This window comes from Anser cygnoides, chromosome 1 (assembly GCF_040182565.1).
Source record: "Anser cygnoides isolate HZ-2024a breed goose chromosome 1, Taihu_goose_T2T_genome, whole genome shotgun sequence".
NCBI classification, from domain to species: Eukaryota; Metazoa; Chordata; class Aves; order Anseriformes; family Anatidae; genus Anser; species Anser cygnoides.
Genome location: NC_089873.1, coordinates 89,795,255 through 89,813,913, shown reverse-complemented (window position 1 = coordinate 89,813,913; position 18,659 = coordinate 89,795,255). Strand labels below are relative to the sequence as shown.

General features: G+C 37.5%; 1 long non-coding RNA gene across 1 annotated transcript in view; it reads left to right on the top strand.

Moving 5' to 3' along the window:
* Window positions 1–3,774: 3,774 nt before the first annotated feature.
* LOC106039530 (uncharacterized) overlaps window positions 3,775–18,659 on the top strand; it is a 96,496-nt gene continuing 81,611 nt past the window's right edge. Inside the window, exons 1-2 of the long non-coding RNA XR_010833432.1 lie at window positions 3,775–3,813; window positions 4,499–4,684. This is a non-coding gene — a long non-coding RNA (uncharacterized lncRNA). The remainder of the gene's footprint in view (window positions 3,814–4,498; window positions 4,685–18,659) is intronic.

The following is an 18,659-nucleotide window of genomic DNA, read 5'->3' as shown; positions in this document are numbered from 1 at the left end:
GAGGGCTCAACCAGCCTTGGCATGACCTCCAGACTGGATGACCTCCCTTCCAGCCTCCACCATGCTGTGACTCTAATTATATCATCTTTCTTTTTTTTTTTTCTTCCCCTCATTCAATTGATTAACACAATGATTCATTTTCTAGTGTGACAGATCACTCATTTTTTTTAGGAGATACCATGCAGCTACTGTTCCAATTGTCCCCAGTGAGGATAATTTCTCGTGGGGGAAAGGGGGAAGAAATGTGCTTCCATACAAAGGCAGACTAGCAAAAGAAAATCTCACAGGAGGAGCTGGGCGAAGTGATCTGATAAAGCACAAAAATCCTTTCTTTTCTATTTCATTTTTTCTGGGTGTATTCAAAACAAAATCGAACTTTTCATATGCATCCATTTGCAACATATATGGTTCACTTTTTTATCTATACCTAAAGAAGTATGTACTTATACATAGACAGTTGGGTACATGCATACCTCAGATCTGTCCCTGTCCATCCAAAGCAGTTTAATGTTATCTAAAAAGAAGACACAACTTCTTAAACATCTGCCACAGTTGTACTTTCATATCACATGGCATTTGCCATATCACTTAAATGATGAATTTATTCTTAATGTTTAGTTTCAGACTGTTTATCAATTGAATTGCCTTTGGACTAATGAAATAAGGATTACCTTCAGCAGTGCACCCCACATGAGGTTTAATGGTTCTCCTTTAACTAGTTACTTCTAGGTTTTTGCTTGAGAGTGTGGAAAAGTAGTATTTCAAATGCAGCTAATTTGACATTTCTAGAAGAGCAGCCTTTTGTGGGATGTTATAATTACATGGCAGAGCAGCATCTGTAAAGAGCTATTTGGCTAAGGAGAGCTTTTAAACTCCAAACAGGGAAAAAAAATACCAAATGACTACTCGAGTATAACAAGAACAAGAGAAATAGTCTTAACAAGCCCTGTGGGATACAGACCATTAGCTGAAATCCCCATGTCTGTGTACATATGTGCCACACAACTTCAACATCATTGATGTTGGGGGGTGGGAGGTGAAATAGGATATAAATATTGCCTAGTTCTTCTGCTCTTGATTTTTTGCCAGGGTTACACTTTCCTCTTGTAAAGTGTTACTTCTTAAGAATGATAAAAGAGGTGGCAGCTGTGGAGGTGTACAAGGGACACTTGTATACATTATGCATAACAACATATGTTTATGCATGTTTCTTTGTGGGCTTGTGCTCGCTCCTTCTATCAATCTTCATTTGCATAATCGTGATATGGAGGGGTGTCTGGTGTCTGTTGCTTGATTCACTGGTCACTACATTATCCTCCTCAGACTCTTTAAATTGCTGTGTCTGGTCTGTTTTCCATTTTAGAAAAGCATCTCTTTTTTTTTACTAGAAGGTACATATTTAAGATGGCAGAAAGGTTCAGTATGTTTGGAGGAAGGAATATAGGGCTGTTGGTGATGCACATCTGTCTGAATTTTCTCCCTTTTCCAAATATTTTATTCATGCAGGTAGGGACAGGGATGAAAAGAGCACTGGAATGAATGATTTTTTTGAATGTAATTTGAGTTCTTTGTTTTTTATTTATTTATAGTCATCAACTTGAAAAATGAAATCTGATAAAATGTATCTAACTATTTTCAAATTACAGGAGCGGGTAAAGAGATACAGAAAGATGAAATCCTGCAACAACTAGAAGGTTTTTTTTATCATATTGCTAAAAGGAGGTGTTTTGGAGAAAATTAGTTGAAACCTTCTTAAATATAAGTAACTAGATTAATCTGAATGCACATCTGTAACTTTAGATATTGACGATATTAAAATATGTGTATTGCACACAGACAAACTAATTCTACCTCCATGAGTTCTCAGTATTTTCTTTTTCAGTTTGGAACTGGAAGAGAAACACAGGCTTTCAGTTTTGTAGTGCTTAAAATCAAACAGTCTAAAACCATTAAAGAAAAAAGGCTCTTCTCATTAAGTCACATTAAAGTTTTCTCAAATAAAACAACTCTTACTTCAGCATTCAGTTAACATTCCTGAATATTAAAAGGAATATATTAAAATGAATATCAGAAAGACCTTCTGTTCCAGCACCCTGTTTCTAGTAGGAGTCAAGAACAGATGCTAGGGGAAGAAGAAAAGAATATGGTGATCAGTCAGTGATCTTTCCCTTGTATGCTTGTCCAGCCTTTGGCAGTATGCACCTGAGAACCCTTGATGACTTTTTCCAATATATTTGTCCCACTGCGTATTGAACCTACAGTTCAGATAGTATGTGAACTGTCTTGTGTTCTAGAGTTGAACTCTGTGTTGCATACACAGTTGTGTAGTAACTCTTTGGTTTATTTTCAAGCTGCTACTTGCTCCCTTGATTGGGTGCACAGCTAGCTGTCACTCTAAACCAACCCATGGTTAAATGACCTCTTAATTCCCAAAGTCTTCCAAAAAATCTTTAAGTTCCTTGCAAGTGCAGTAGAAGTTAATGTCAAAATTATGTATTCATTTTTAAAACTATGCCTCTGAGGTATTGTCACATGTAGCAGAACTCAGACCCAGAATCATACATGTAAATACATGTATTCAAATACATATGTTTATATTTTTGTACATTTGCTTCAAAACCCAAAATGTCACATCTTTTACTCATATTATTCTCTAAGTTTTCTACAACTCTGCATCCTATTTTACTTCCTATTACACTATTGCAATGTTTTTGCTCCTTTCGTCTGGGGCTCTGTTTCTGATCTCTCAAAATATTCAGAATAGAAAGAAGGGAAAGGGAGCTGAGAGTGAGCTGGTGAGATGAAGGAGGAGTCTACAGAAAATTAATTTCCTTTTCATTTTATCTTTTATGCTCTATGAAAAAAATGTCAGTGTTGTGCAGTAAAGCAGTGTTTGGGTCACAGTTTGCTTTTCATTTTGTGGATTTCTGCAGTAAGAGAATTCTTACTACCAATATTCCTCATGCAGGATGACTGCTCTAAAATTTGACTATGAAAGCATCGTTGGCATTAAAATGTATCTTTATGGGATTTTTTTTTAAATGCATATTGCTGTTTGAAAAATTTGATCTGAGGCTGCCCCTTGGAAACTGAAATTCAGTTTTTTGATTTCATTTTTTAGCTGTTTTTTTGTTGTGTGTGTGTTTTTCCCCCTCTCCCCCCTCCCATTAGCAAATATAGGCCCCTCAAGATGAAAGCAAAAGGTTAAATGATCTCCATTGGATATTCCAAATGTTATTTCCTGCTTATCTTTTAGATTATTTTTTTTGTGTGTGGTTAGAAAAAGTGATAAGTCATAGGCACAAAGAATTAAATTTATGAGGAAAAGCCATATAGAAGATTCATATACAGAAAGCCTTACACAGCATTATAACATGCACGTCTATGGAGCTATGATCAATAACAACCTATTTTCAAAGAATCTGGCTGTCCTTTGAAGTTATCATCAGATCTTTTTCCTTAATAGAATACCAAAAGGATAAAACAAAATGAGGAAATAGCCTCCCAGGTGCTGTTTTGATATCCCACTTGTGGGCATCTCCTTGGTAATACCATCCAAATTAGATAGGAACAACACAAATCTATATGAACTTGATAAATGCTGCAATTATGGATTGATTTCTTCAGCAGGCCTTTTACACATCGTTAATGGCTGTGGTCGAAAGAGGCTTACCTCACAATTTCTGGTCAACTGTAATTCATGTTCTGGCATTTCTTTAGAGTTGATTGACTCTTACCTGTAAGTATGGCTTACGTACTTCTTTTACACCCCAGGTTTAATGTGTCTCTACGTGATCCAGTTACACAATGCAGGTAAGCTCACAGCAATAAATTTCACCTTTACAGCAGTGCAACTTTATGTGCCCCGTATGCACGTCCATAATTTGCTGGAAGTCTTGAAGTCTCACAGCGAGGCAGCACCGATTCTTTGAAAATAATGAATTCTGTCTTCTGAACTTGCTTAATGTAGTTAAGATATAGGATATAGGAGCAGAAATCTGAGGAAAGGGATTATTGCATTACTGCCTAGACTCACTTCACTGACTTCAGCATCCTAAAAATGTTCTGCATCTGCCCTAAGATAATGATATGTGTTTTTTTTTTTTTTCTCCTTCTCTATACAAGGGAAAGTGGTCAATGAAGGCACTTATTCTCCTTCAGCAGTGGAGGGATCCTAAATGAACAGCTTTCACCAGACTAACCCCTCTTCCGCCATCTTGGATAAATTTCTTGTAGAAAAATATCACTGGGAAGGAACTGGGAGACAACTGGATGGGGGGGGAAGTAGGAGAAAGGAGGAGCAAACATTTATGGTAAAATGTCTGTTCACCTATTCTCTTCATACATTAATATGATGAAGAGGAGCTTCCTCAGTGTCATTTTGTAAACATCTTGTGTCCCTTGAACTGGCTGGCTTGCTCTCAGCCTCAGTCAAATGAAAGATTTTCTTTTCTGTGTGTGCAGAACTGGAAGTCTTTTCTTTCTTTCTCCCTGGCAGAACCTGAAGCGTTGAACACCTCTCCACTACCACTGATGTACTTCTGCTAAAAATGATGCTTGAGAAGTCGTCCAAAACATACATCAGAATAGAGGAGTTCACCACTCACAAGGGACTCACACAAGGATAATACCGATGATAACCTGCATCCTCTTTATATGTGAAAATGTCACCTTACAAAGGGAGGTGAGAGATTTTGAGTAAATGAGCCCTGTAAATGCCTGACTCCTAGTTTGTGCAGAGCTGACATTTTGAGAGCACAGGGCATGGAGATTTTCAGGGCTTAAGAGTTCTCATCAGATTCTTGTTATTTTAAAGAACCTCGTAAAATGAGATTGATATTTTTGTCTTTTAATATAGAGTTAAACAACAAGAAGCTCAGTGTAATTGTGCCGTTTAAGATGAGTTGCTTCCTGGAAAAAAAATGCAGTTATACAAAGTGAGACACTATAAGTATCTTTAAAATGAATTATAAAATATAAATATAAATATGTACAGAAACATTTAGGTGCTTAGCTTCTGGGATACTAGGGAATAAAGCAACAAGTGAAACATGAGCAGCTCCAGAATTCATGGATCATGTTCTTTCAGTTGATAGGATCCTTATGAAGAAAATAATAATAAAGAAGTATGGAAGTACAGTATTCAGCTGGCAGTAGCATACTGCTGTAATTTCCATTACAGAAATTAATCAAAAGGCCATGTGAGAATTACAAAGAGTAGGAAAAATATACACAAAACAACAACAACAAAAAATGAAAAACAACATACAGGATTGAGAAATTAGATGAAAATATATTGCACTTTGTATCACTAGTTATTGAAGGTTTGTGTCCATAAACTCATTACCTTGCTTTGCAGCAAAAACTGCACAAAGCACAACATTTGTTGAGTTTGAGTTTGTATCTGTTTGGTGAAGATTTCACCTATTTTGACAGGAGGATAGAAATTGTGTTTTCTTTTATTTGGGGATTTCAGTTTATTTTCTATTATGGAGTTTGATGCTGTTATTTTGATACTGTGAAGTGAGTGCAGGAGAGCCCATAGTTCAAACACCTATAGTTTAAATGATCAAGAAAAACATAAAGGAAATCTTAGTAAACCCCTTTTTTTATTTACAAAACAGGGGTTTGCCAAATTGATTTGATGTTGCAGTGTAATATTTGGAAACTCCTAGTCATGTAATGATCCAAGACTGGGACTTCTTTGAGATGCATTCTTCAAAAATACATGTTTTTCATTCCATTTCTAGCATGTCTATCCTATACAGTTGGGGTCAGAGTCAGGTATCGATTTTATTTGTATTGGGAGTACATTTATACCTGGTGTGTCTTTCATCTTTGTAGACAACACAAAGGTTGTAACATTCCCTCTTTTCAACTAAAGGTGAGAATATAACCTCATCAGATATGGCAGGATACCATAATATAGAGAAGAAAAATGAGATCATGGAATATATGGGTAATACATAATAGAGAACTATAATTGCTGTATACATATATGAATTCCTTTATTTAGTGCACTCCTTACATGTGTACGTATATGTGTATATATATATGTATTTAAGCAGCTCTAGAAGTGGCTTTCCGTGAGATTGGTATTTAGTGTGTAATTAACAAAAGACTGAAGTACAGCTCTGTCAAAAGCATCCCCTAGTTTTGATGTGTCTACAATGAAAGGGTGTTTGGTAAAATACTTATTGATTTCCTTGGAGCAAATGTGCAATTGTCTGAAATGATAATTCTTTACAAGGAAGCTACTGGGAAACTGCTTGATTCTGTATCTGAGGTGTAGGTTCGATACCATCCATCTTACGACAGGGCTTGGAGCAGCCAAGGCTTGAAGTTGTAATGCATTGACCCTTCATTCTCTCAGCGATTGCTGCAAACAAATTGCAGGAGCTCTGATAGGTTTAGCTTGTTGCAGGTTAAAGATCAATGTTCAATGAACATATAAGGCAGGCAGGCTAGCTTCTCTCTTATTCCCATTAATTTTGAAAAAGGGTTGTCTGCAGGTGAATTGTTTGGCTTATGTGAGAATCCATAACAAGCTGGAGCAGAAGTCCAGGTGTAGTTAAGAGACATTTCAGTAATACAAAGAAGATCTATCATGAAGACAACTTTTTCTCCAGTCTACATCAGTGTGGGATCAAAAGAGCTTTGCATAAGCGTAATTTGCAAATCACTTTCTAGTGGGCTTAATGTGAGAGAGAAGATTGAAAAGGGGTATTTTTGAGGAAATTAGCCTCTTAAGAATGACAGAGGGAAGAGAAGACTGTTTAGACAAACAGGGAGGGGTGAATTACTTTTGTAGTTTGTTTTTTTTAAGGTACTCTCAACCCATCTGAATTTGTTTAATTCAGTTCTATCAGCAAGCATTCATAACGCAACGCTATCTGCTGCTTTTCCCACTGCCCATATTCTCCACAGATCCATTGGGGTGCAAGGGTCTCAGACTTGCAGAACTGCTGTGTTCTGCAACACTTTTCTTCTGGCGTTGTCCAGTCATCCTACTACACAGCTAGAAGTTGCACCTTTCATCTACAAGAAGCCTGCAAAATCATAGCTGTAAGCGAAGAGAAAAACTTTCACTCATCTCTGACTTGTATGAATTGAAATGAATTCTGTCTCCTGTCTGCAGCTGTGATTCACCTTTCCATTCTCCTAGGTTTACTTCCCCCCTCCACCTCTTACACAGTAGCTATCTTACTCATTTTCAGCCCTCTGGAAAGTTAAAGGCTTCATCTTCTATTTTCTTCTAAAACAATAGCTCCACTTCCTCCGTGTATCCCCTTTTTGTATCCAATGTAAGTTTTCTTGCATTACTTTCTCAGAAGCCTTATTACATATATCTCGATCTGTTTTTGTTTTTAGCTTTTTTTTTTTTTAAACTGATCCAGCTCTATTGAAGCAAACCAGGTATTTCCTGTTAACCACTCTAAAAATGTAATTTACTTATTTTCAGTAATTACCAATAAGTAGGAAATTAAGTTCCATTATTCTGCAGGTGTTTTTGGTGGTGGTGGGCTAGTGGTTTTTTTTGTTTGTTTTTGTTTTATTTTATTTTTTTACCAGATTTAATTTAAACAGAATTTGGTTCTCTAAGGGTAAAATAATAGCCCTGCATTTTGAGTGATTTACCTTGCAAGAGTCTCTCTTATTTCTAGTTATCTGCTTTAGTATATCTTATATGTAACTGCAAAGTTAGATGCAAAAGTTTGATTCGCTTTGGTTTTCTACAGCTGCCTTTAATGACAGGTAGGAAAAAAAGGTATCAGCCTTATTGTGAAAAGAGAAGAGCTACATTTTCTAACTATCATAGTGATAAAAGTTTGGTGATATACCATACAGTTATCCAAAATATTATTACCAGGAGAGACTGAGAGAGAAAGGTACAAACCAAGAGAGATGCTGGGTGAAACAAACCGGTCGGTTCACAGGTACTATCCTAAGTTGGTGAAACAAGTTTTTATCTACAATCATCTTAATTGTCTGAGAAATACAGAGCAGTAATGCTATTTCAGCTGCCTTGCAGTCCGCTGAATTGTCTCCAGCTTGCAGATTTACATTGAACAGAATTTGGTGCTATAAGAATGTTTCATAGCCCTATAGCACTGGTGTTTTCAGGTTACAATGTTTTTCTTCTTTCTATCTACCTTCTGTAATACCTGTTATGGTTATTTGTGAAGTTAGTTGGGGGGGGGGGGGGGGGGGGGGAGGGATTGCACACATCTCAGTGCACTCAGGGTCGCTTATCTGTCTGCCCCAACACCCCACAAATTCATCTCTTAACACCTTCAGTTTATCTTAAGTCCACTGATATTTCAAGACATAGCTCAGTAATTACCTGCAATCCATCAAAAAAAGTTTTCATATGTGTTGAAAAAATGCTAACACTAGTTGAAAGCACTGGGAAAACTGCTTTCATGGAAGCAATCTGTTATGTAAATTTCTTTGTAAAAATCCAGCAAGGATCAATATTGGAAAATAACTTTTTTTGTCTTTTTAAACTTTATTTTTTTTACTCCATCCCAACACCCTTCTTTCTCAAGTCTCAATCTCTTTCCTTTTCCAAGGTATGTTTTCCTGGCACTGACACTGTCTCTCTAAGAGGGTTGGGTAGCTTGCTTTATGGTGTCCGAAGTAACATGGAGAAGGAGATGAAGTATTGCGCTAGCTGGGTGTGCTGTAACGTGGTGATTTACACCTTCATCTTCAAAGTGTTTCTCATATGCCAAGATCAGAGAGAGACTAGTTGAATTGCTGACATCTAGTGAATTAATAGCTGCAGGATAGCAGATGGCTGTTCAAGCCACTTCATGTTTGTGCTTCAGAGAGTTGTAAATGCACATGCCTGTGCTCATCATCTGTTGTAGGGTGGCCTTACTACAGAGCAATAGTAACATGTAGCCTGATAAGTAATAGTAAATAGTAACACATACCCTGATAAGGGCCAATTTTACCCTTGACTTACTTTTTGATGCTTTATTAAAATCAATTTGTTCTGGTAGGACAGTTCTTAAAATAGATCCACAGTAGGTTCCACCTTCTTCAAGACATTTCTTATTGCTGGGGAACTCATAAATCCAAACTGGATTAGTTCAAACAGTGCATGAGCTGTGTGGGGTAGCCTCTGTGAACCGAATGCAAAATTTTGAAACAAATTTTTTGAAGAGAGAGCAATTTGTGTTGCTTTTCTGTCAAATACTTATGTACTAAACACGTAAAGAGGTTGTGCTGTTTTCTGTCTGGCAGATTAACATATGTCATTAGCACACAAATGTACTTTTTATGTCATTGCGTCACCTGGATGCGAGTGATGAACAGCACAGCTTAATGCAATGGCAAAGGGGTCAGTGTTACTGTATTGACCACCCAGCACAAACTTTTTTTTTTTTGTAACCAGGTACCTTTTATTACTTTTTAATAAACAAACAAAAGATTTCTGGGCATATGACACCTCCATTACTGGCTGATACTGCCTTCTTTTCTGAGAAGGTTTCAGAACAAGGTGTGTATTATAAATTCCCTACTACAGTCAGATTTGCTCCCTGCTCTTCTTCCCTGGCAGTGGGAATTCTTGCACGTAATTCTGGCCAGCAGACTGGGCTAGCAAAGTGTAGTCTTTTACAACACAGCAAATTAATTTTTGTGCTGCTGCATAGGTCAAGTCATATTGTTTTCAAAAGATGTTCTCAAAACTATGTATTTCACCTCTGTTAGGTGCCATTTTTCTCCTGTTGGCCTGGAGTGGAAACTACTGATTATGACAAAGTTGAAGTTTTGGTGGTTGTAAGGTGCTAACTGCAGTTTAGCTCCTATTGCTAATTTCACTTTCTTCAGCTCATCTCCCTAGTCTGTTCCTCTATGACATCAACTTGAGATATTTTTTGCTCCTAGGATGTTCCTCCCTTTCTATCTGACAGGGATCAGAATGAAAGGACATTCCTTCATCTGTTCGTTCATTACTTATTGCTTGTCTTAAAAGGTCAAAAGCCAGTGACCAACTCCAAAACAATAGAGTTGTAAGACCTTGAAAATAATAGTTTTGTTTTGACCTGTCACATGATGTCTCTTAAAGCCCCTAACTCAGCATGATTGTACGGTCATATGATGGAAAACTGGCCCTTCAGTGCACAGAAGAGTGCAATTTTAACTACTCAACACAAGGCTTCAATTATTTTCTCCTACTCAGCAGATGTCACCATCTCTTCTTCAGCTTGCAAACATCTGTCAGACTCGGGTCTCCCCCATTCATCACAGTTGCTCTCAGTTCCTCCAGACGTGGCCCTGCTCGCACACGCCTTGTCTGCAGCACAGCACCACTGTCACTGTTAGCAACATCCTGAACTGCCGAGGTAGCATGTGGTGGAAAGGGGAAGGTTTCACCGGTGTCCTTATGTCTTCTTTCAGAACAACACAAGTTAACTCAAGAGATTCCTGGTGGCTGAGCCTGACTCAGGGCTTCTGTTGATACAACGATGTTCATTAAAGGGCTAAGTTCTTCAGTAAAATTTTGGTATGTGTTTCTGGTCTCAGAGCTTCAGCCATGACTAACCTCCTTCCCGTCTCATGTGTGCTCTCCCCTTCTTCTCCATCATCCCCATTATTCCCAGCTGTTCCACTGAAGTGCTTGGGATATTTTTAAACCCACCTCTTACACTGTGAATTCCCTTCCCCTTTTTAACTCTCATCTCTCTTTACCTCATATTCATTTGTCCTCATCTTTCTCTCTTCTACGTCCAGCCTGCTTTACAACCTTACTTTCCTCCTTAGACTCCTCCTCTGCCCACTTATGTCCCACACGGGTCTTAATGCAAACATTTCTTTCTCCTCCTCCTCCTTCTGTGTTGCTTCCCAGCATACACTCAGTCATGTCACATTTAATTTTGTACCTCAAAGCATTTGTGTTGGCTGAGGCACTCTGCTTTTAGGTACAATAGCAGATCCTGGCCTTCTTTACACACGGCAGGCACAGTGTTGCTTCTGTTTTCATCTTTGTCAATGTAATGTGGATGATTTTGAGATTTCCAGTAATATCAGCCATGGCTGCTTTTAAACCTCTTTCAGTGCTGGTTCACTTTTTGACTTTTTTTTCTAGTATTCTGCTCTTTTCATTCCTCTTACTCTTTTACTGTTTCTTCTTTCTTCTTTGCTCTGCCCGCCGGAACATTGTGTAATCATAATTGAAAAGATAAAGTAACCAAAATGTAGAAGTATAAATATTGTTCTAAAGAGAAAATTATCAAAGGCTTATGAAACATACAGATCTCCTGGTTTAATATTTTCAGCTTGTGTTCTTTGTTAGTTCGACAGCTTTTTCTTACCACCAGGAAAAGGAAACTAGTAACAATTAAGAAGGACAAAAAAAAAAAAAAAGCAAATCCTTATTCTTGACAATGAGCGTGTGAACACATGCACACATGTGCACAAATCTGGTTGATAAACTTCGGAAGTAATTTTGGTAATATTGAAGGTGTGTTTTACAGAAGAGATTTTTTTTTTTAACCTGTAAGATTGATAGTACATTACTGCAGCCATGCAAAACTCTAAAAGAGAGAAAATTTTATTCCAACCTTTTTTTTTTTTTTAAATTTACTCAAAGACATTAAATTGCTTTATTATTTCTAAAACAGGCTAGCGTAGGTTAGAGAGAGAAATGGAGAATAAAGAGAGAAATCTACTCTAGATACTAAAAGACAAGGGCACGTTCTATATTGTAAGGACTTTTTATTGCGATTACACAATATCATTTTTACTAAGGTTATTTCTGACTTTCCTCTCATATAAGAGGTTTTACTTGGATTAGTAAACCAATGTTCTCATCCCATCTGCTGTTTTTATCTTTATTGTCTATGTTCCACTGACAGTTAAAACATCCCTCCCAGAGAAATATGCCAAATTATATCTAAGCTTTTGAATGTGTCATTCTGTCTTTGGCTTCTAGCCAAAGATATGTGTATAAATTTCATCAGTAGCTGAAACACCTTGATGATATCTTTTCTTGTTCTGCTTTATTTCTTTCAGCATTTCAAATGCAATCCAGCTCAATGCATCTTTCAGGAAAAATCATGACTTTTCTTTTTGGAAAAATACTCCTTTTGGGAACACAGACTTTCTAAATTCTTAGCCCTCTGGATTGGCATGTCACTCATTTGTTTAGTGTTAAAAAGTCCTTGAGGAACTTCCTGGGCTTTCTAAATTAAGATTGCAACATGTGTATTTTCACAGCTCTAATTAATCCATACATTTCATTACTTTAGAGAGCTATCAAGTAATTTTTTTAATAGCAGAATAATGATACAAATTTATATAAATATTATTATATGTAACAGACGTAATGATGGTCATAATAAGTACATATATATTTTGGATCATTTGTTTTCCATGCTGGTTGATTTCTTAGTAAATTCAAAATTCATGGGAACTTGGCAACTGAAATCCTGTAGTAAGCTATTAGTTCATCATTCTAGTGTCATCCTTTGTTGTCCTGCTGCCAGAGAGAGAGGCTTTGATAAAAACTGTAGCACTCCAGCAATGCGAAATCCCTTTCTACATGATGGAGTTGTCAGAGCCTTGTGTCCTAACATACAACTTAATAAGATTACAAAACCATATAATGTGATCTGCTCCAGCTGTGGAAGCAGACCAAGCATCATCATGTAAAAGTTACAGGAGGGTATTTCCTTGGAAGAATGGTGTTGGTATGAATGTACCTTGTGAAACACTCCCTCCCTCAAAACATTCTGTACTAAAATGCAAAGGCAAATCCAGATTCTCCAGTGACATAACCATTCAAATATTTTACTCTCATCTCTTCTAGAATTCGCCCCCAAAACCTTCACTTCAGTTTTCTGCATCGTGTCTGTAGAGTAAGTTGCTTTTTCGCTAAAAAATGCTCTCAGACCACCAACACCATGGTTCTGTCAGAACATCTTTCCATCTTAGTGTGTATGCTTTCCTTTGTAACTGTTTATATTTACATACACCATCAGATTATTTTTGCGTACTTATTTTTTACTCATCACGTATGGTTTAAAAGGTTGTTTTCTTCTGTCAATCTCACAAAGTCAAATTTTCATTTTAGAAAAGAAGAGTAAAGCCAACTTCTATGGCTTATACTAACAGTATATTACAGACTGCATATCTTTTGACTGTAATCTCAGAAAATCTTGAAGATTTTGGTGATATGGAATATAGCACATCCACTTCATAGCTATCAGATCTCATTTGCCTTTTAGCTCACCTAAAAGAGTTTCTTCCTGTTAAACACCTCTGCAGTGTTTAGGTGCTCATGGTTTGTAATAAAGTTGCACTTGAACCTTTGCTTTGATAAAGTGCGCTTCGCAGCTTAAGCTTCTTATGGAACTGCAAGGCAGTGTGGGGTAGGGCTTTGCAGGCATTCCTAAGGATATTCCTTAAAACTTATTAAGTGATTTTCTACTCTTTTCTAAAGTCTTTTCAGTTATACTGTTCCCTGTCGTTTCACATTCCAGCTGTCTGCTCAACTAATATGCAGGAGAATATAGAAGATATTTCCCTGCCTTCTGGAGCATATGTTGTTGTCTGTTTATATATCATAGGATTCAGTAGTTTTCTGGTCAGCAGACAGAGGCTTGCAAACAAATACTAAGTGTTACCTTCGGGGATTATATCACCTCCAAAATTAGGTATGTTTTCACTCAGTGGGTTAAAAAAAATCACGATGAAATTTTGCTGCTTAGAAAATCGCAGTCCTATAACCTTATTACTGTAGTTTGAAGTCAGTACTTAAAGACAACATTAAAAGTTTTCCTAGAGGTAGAACTTTGCCAGTCTGTGTGCACAACTTCTCTGGCCTAATTTTTCAATGTTCAAACTTACGCTATCAATAGTTGTTTATAAGGGAAAGGTCAGCAATAGTTAAACAGTCCTAAAATGTAATGTTAAACAGAGAACATATGAATAGAGAAAGTACCCTTTAGATTTTAGAAGTTCTTTGGGGTGTTTTAGTAGTTCAATAACTGGTAACCTGTGCAGTATGAAGCACAACTCTTCTGTTTCCTCTTAAGATTAATTAGCTTTGTAGCATATTAATCAAACCAGGTTGGGAAGAAAAATCAGAATGCGTATTCCTGCGTGGTTCTCAGACATCTCATTTGTTTAATGGAGCCATTTGGATAATTAAGATCAGTACAGGTAATTTAGCTAAAGTGCAATCTACAGGAAAGATTATCTAGCAATTTACTTGTGTTTATCTCAGTTTTTTTGTCTTGTTTTTCTCCCTAGTTATTTATACACATAGCTCTGTAGTTTTAAAGGCTGCTTCTTTTCTGAAGTGCATGTATATGGAGCATGGGAAATATTCCTTTGTACTGACAAAACTATGCTAGGTTGTTTTCCTCTAGGAAAGTCCCCCCCCAAAGCTAGTAGCTAGGAGTGGATCCTATCTGTATCCCAGAAAAAAACTCTTCTCTTGACTTTCCTTTCATCTGAAAAAACAGAGTTCATCTCAGTGCGGGACTCATAGCTACGTGAGGTCCTACCCTCTCTGACACTTTTTTTTTTCTTTTTTCTGTAAGAGGAGAGGTTTCAGACTGACAAATGATTATGCTGCTACTATCATTGATAAGCATGGGAGGAAGTTATTTTAATGGGCTATTTGGTTCTACACCTACAAAGAGCAAGGACAGGCTGCAGTTGAAATTTCAAGCACCCAGTTGGAATAAGACAGTCAAAGCAGCCCTTTATACGTGGCTTAGCTCTCTAATGGGCTCAGGTAAAATTGTTTTCTTTAAAAATATATATCTATGTATGTATATTTCTGTTGGATGAATTTTGGTTGCATACTACCTTAAACAGCCAACACAAGCAGTCAGTTTGGCTTTTGTTCACAGATTTTCCCTGTAATCAGTGGTGAGATACAAGCTCCTTTAGGGGTTAGCCTCGTTTGATGGTCTGAATTGGTCTCCAGAAAAGCATCTTTTCTTTTTCCTACTTAGATGGGAAATAAGCTAGTCTGCCATCTAATTTACATGTTAAATTGCTTGGTGTGAGTGTCTCCTTTTACATCGTATGCCCTTATTCCTAAGGAGAAGCTCTCCACATTAAGAGCATATCCATAAAATTCAGCAGCACTGGTCATTGGCTAAAATACCCATCATGAGTATTAGTAGTAGCATCTGGCCCATGACAGATTTGAATTGCAAGAAACTCCCAGCAGCGAGCTGTATTTCATTAGAGGTAGACTCAGTCACTGTGCATTTTTTGCATTTGAGGGACAAAAAAAATAACGCTACAGCAGTGTGTGCAGTAAGGCAAAATTAATTTAATTACTTCTGGAAATGTAGTTTTATAAAGCTTGCCATTACCAACCAGCACGCTGTGGCTGACCAAATATTAGTAGCTTTGAAAATAGTATGAAAACATTGTGCATGAATTGGACATTAACGTTAAAATGAAATTGAATTGTGTGATTTGACTACTTGCTGAAATACGGATGCATCAATGGTCCAATAATTAACATCTTAGAACTGCTTGTACTAAGCATCTCTGACACTAAATGAGATGATCGAAAAAGCCACTGCATTTTGAAATATGGCATATTAATAAATTAGAGGAGAAATTAAAAAGCATTGCAGTCCGCAGACCACACCGTTCCGGCACACTCAGGTATTCCATTAGTAGCTTCATCTTTCAAAATTAGCATACGCACTTTGCAAGGCAGGGATTTCAGACAGTACATGCAAATCTGTTATTCCAGTTCAGAAACTCAAAACCTACTCAAGCTAATGGATCCATAAAAGCTATTAGCTCGAGGCTTGCTGCTGCAATTCTGACTATTTGAACAGAAATTTTTTTAATGGCCTGTTATTAAATGTATTGTACACAGCTGTTTGTTTCCCTTTCCAAGGTTTGGAAGTTGTTTACACTGCTACAAAGAAGAGAAAATTGCTCACATGGTACTGGCAGGCAAATTGTTTTGTTAAGTTGGAAGCTAATATTCCTAGATATGGTACCTGCTAAATATCTGCTTGTGTAATCTTTACCCCAATACTACTTAATAATGCAGTGATTTAGTGTAACAAGTGATGGCAGTGCATCTATGCTGGGTAGATTTCTGTGGGACTATTATTCATAGTAGTCAGTACTTACAGATGCAGCAGTAAGTACTGGCAAGATTCGCTCTTTATATTTTAAGTGTAATCGGAGTCAGATGGGATACTGGGCACCTCTTAGTGTTTCCAGAGTGCTGTTCATTTGATGCTTCTCAGAGAGGAGAGCTCAGCTGCCTAGAGCTCATATATCAAGCACTGCAAGCATGAGGCAATAACAGAAAATCCAACTAGTGGCTAGGGATGTGCATTTGGGCTGTTAAAAGAGGAAAAAAAAAAACATCAAGCTTGGCACTGGGTGTGTAAGTTTGGGCTGCAAAGCATCAGTCACTGTGGAAGTAATAAAGATATAACTGACAGCAGTTCTCTGTCTCTCTGTGCATGCATATATGCTTAAGCCTGGACGGTGACACAAGTGGGCTATGATTACAGCTGTGACATTCGTGCTGCCTTAGTAACAACGTCAGTACTTCCATTTAAAACGACTATATTCATAAGTTTTTAACTCAGCCAGATAAAACAGCTAGGAGCTTTGGAGCATTTTTTTTCTCCTCTTTAATAAAATTCAACCAAGGTTTTACAAGATAGGTGTAATTCACTTTCCCCACCCCCCAACTGCATTGTCCTTCAGCGCGTATTGAGTTGGATGCCTTGAGATCTACAAAATGCAAGTTTTAAAACATTTTATTTGGGTATTATGCTTTCAAGGCATATCACTGATGTTCTTTAGGCAAAAGTAAAAATGGGAAAAGGAATAGTAATAGTACATTTTAAGTCAAGATATTGGCTTGATATTATTTGCCTCAAAAAAGGTGTTGTCCAGCATTGGAGATATGTGTTCAGTGGAGTTACGAACTCTTTCTAATAGCCACACATTATTGCAGTATTAACTGCTGTGCAGTGACACTACATGATCCAGTATTCAAGCATAAGTTGAACATAATGTAATGTGATTTCAGATGCTAATCCCTATGAACGTGCCTTACCATCTTTGACTTTTATTTTAGTTAGATATGTAGCTGCACACAGATTGAAGTAAATGTTCCTTCTCTGAAGAACTTCCTCAGCTGATTGAAAGGTGTGGTGAAAACACACAAGATTGTAAGAGAAACATAAAGAATTCAGGTTTGTAGGATCTACTTAGTGTTATTAAGGTTTTAATAGGAAGTTGACTTTTTTTTTTCTCAATAGTATTTATTTTTTATCAGATAACTGGAAATGTATGATATTTAATATCTGTAAGGTAAACAGTCAAAGACTGAGGAAGTGTGCAAAAGTCTGAATTAGGCAGGCTAATATGTGCCTTACTACAACCAGGTAAATATCAGACAAACATTTAAGTTCTGCCAGTAGAAGTTGGTTCTGAAACAAAAATGAGTTATGCTGATCATGCCAGCAGTCTTTTATGCCAGTATTGTTTTGGATACCCACTTCTGTTCCCAGCTGGAACTGGGAACTACAAAGACAGAGTAATTAAAAGTAATGAAGAAGCTGGAAAAATAAACTTCAGTGGATTGTCCCCTGGTTTAGGTTCTGCTTGGTGTTTTCTGTTTTTGTTTTGCTCTTTGGTCATGGTCCTCACATGTAAGGAGCATGCAATCTTTCTAAGAAGTGCTCCACTACAGAAGGCAATTCATGCATTGTGCTCTGAACTAACTCTTGCTAGCTTGGGAAAAGGACTGTCACACGTTACAGTAGGTAGATTGCTGAACATTTTTGGTTAATGCTCAGTAGTACTCAAAAGCCAAAATATGATATTTGCCAAAAAATAAGCCTGGAGAGGCATGTGCTATAGAACTACATGTCAAGTACTGAGATGACTAGGGAGGATTTTCCAACATGGGAAAGAGACAGTGGTGTTTGTAGCAGTGATAGAAGCATATCAAATTATGATAAGCACTAAGAACTGGAATTAAGAAATAATTGTTCATTGTTTCTCACAATGATGGGGTAGAGACACTGTATGAATCAGTCAGCTGGAAGGCTCAAACACACAGCATGTGATACAAGAGAACCCAGCTGTCTCAGGGTGTGGAGGCTCAAAGTTTGCATAGGTTCAAATGCCTTCATGGAGAAGAAGGCAAGTTACGAGGGCAGTTAAACTCAGCCTTACCTCCACAGGCTTCAGGAAATTCTGAACAACAGATTGATAGATGCTGTGAAAGATGGGAGAAGTATCTTATGCCTTCCATCTTATGCTGTTCCCAAGGCATCTGGCATCCCTCTCCTTTTGTGTATGTTGGCCAGAAAGTAGTGCTCTTAAGTGGAGTCCCAGTGAGGACTGATGCTGGTTAATCGGTCACTTGGTTATGGCCAGCATTGATTTCACCAATGTCCAGAGGGAGAGGGATTTCAATGTGATTTAGTAGGAGTATGGACACTTGGTTTTGGCAAATACTTCAGCAGTTCTCATGCATGGCTTTGGCTGTTGCCCATACATTTCTACTTGGCAAGCAAATTATGTCCAGATATTCACCTGGGCAAAAATTACCCAGCACATAAATCATACTGCCGATCACGTTCTCCCCATTTCTCGAATACTTGCCGCTTGCCTTCTCAGGACTGAGG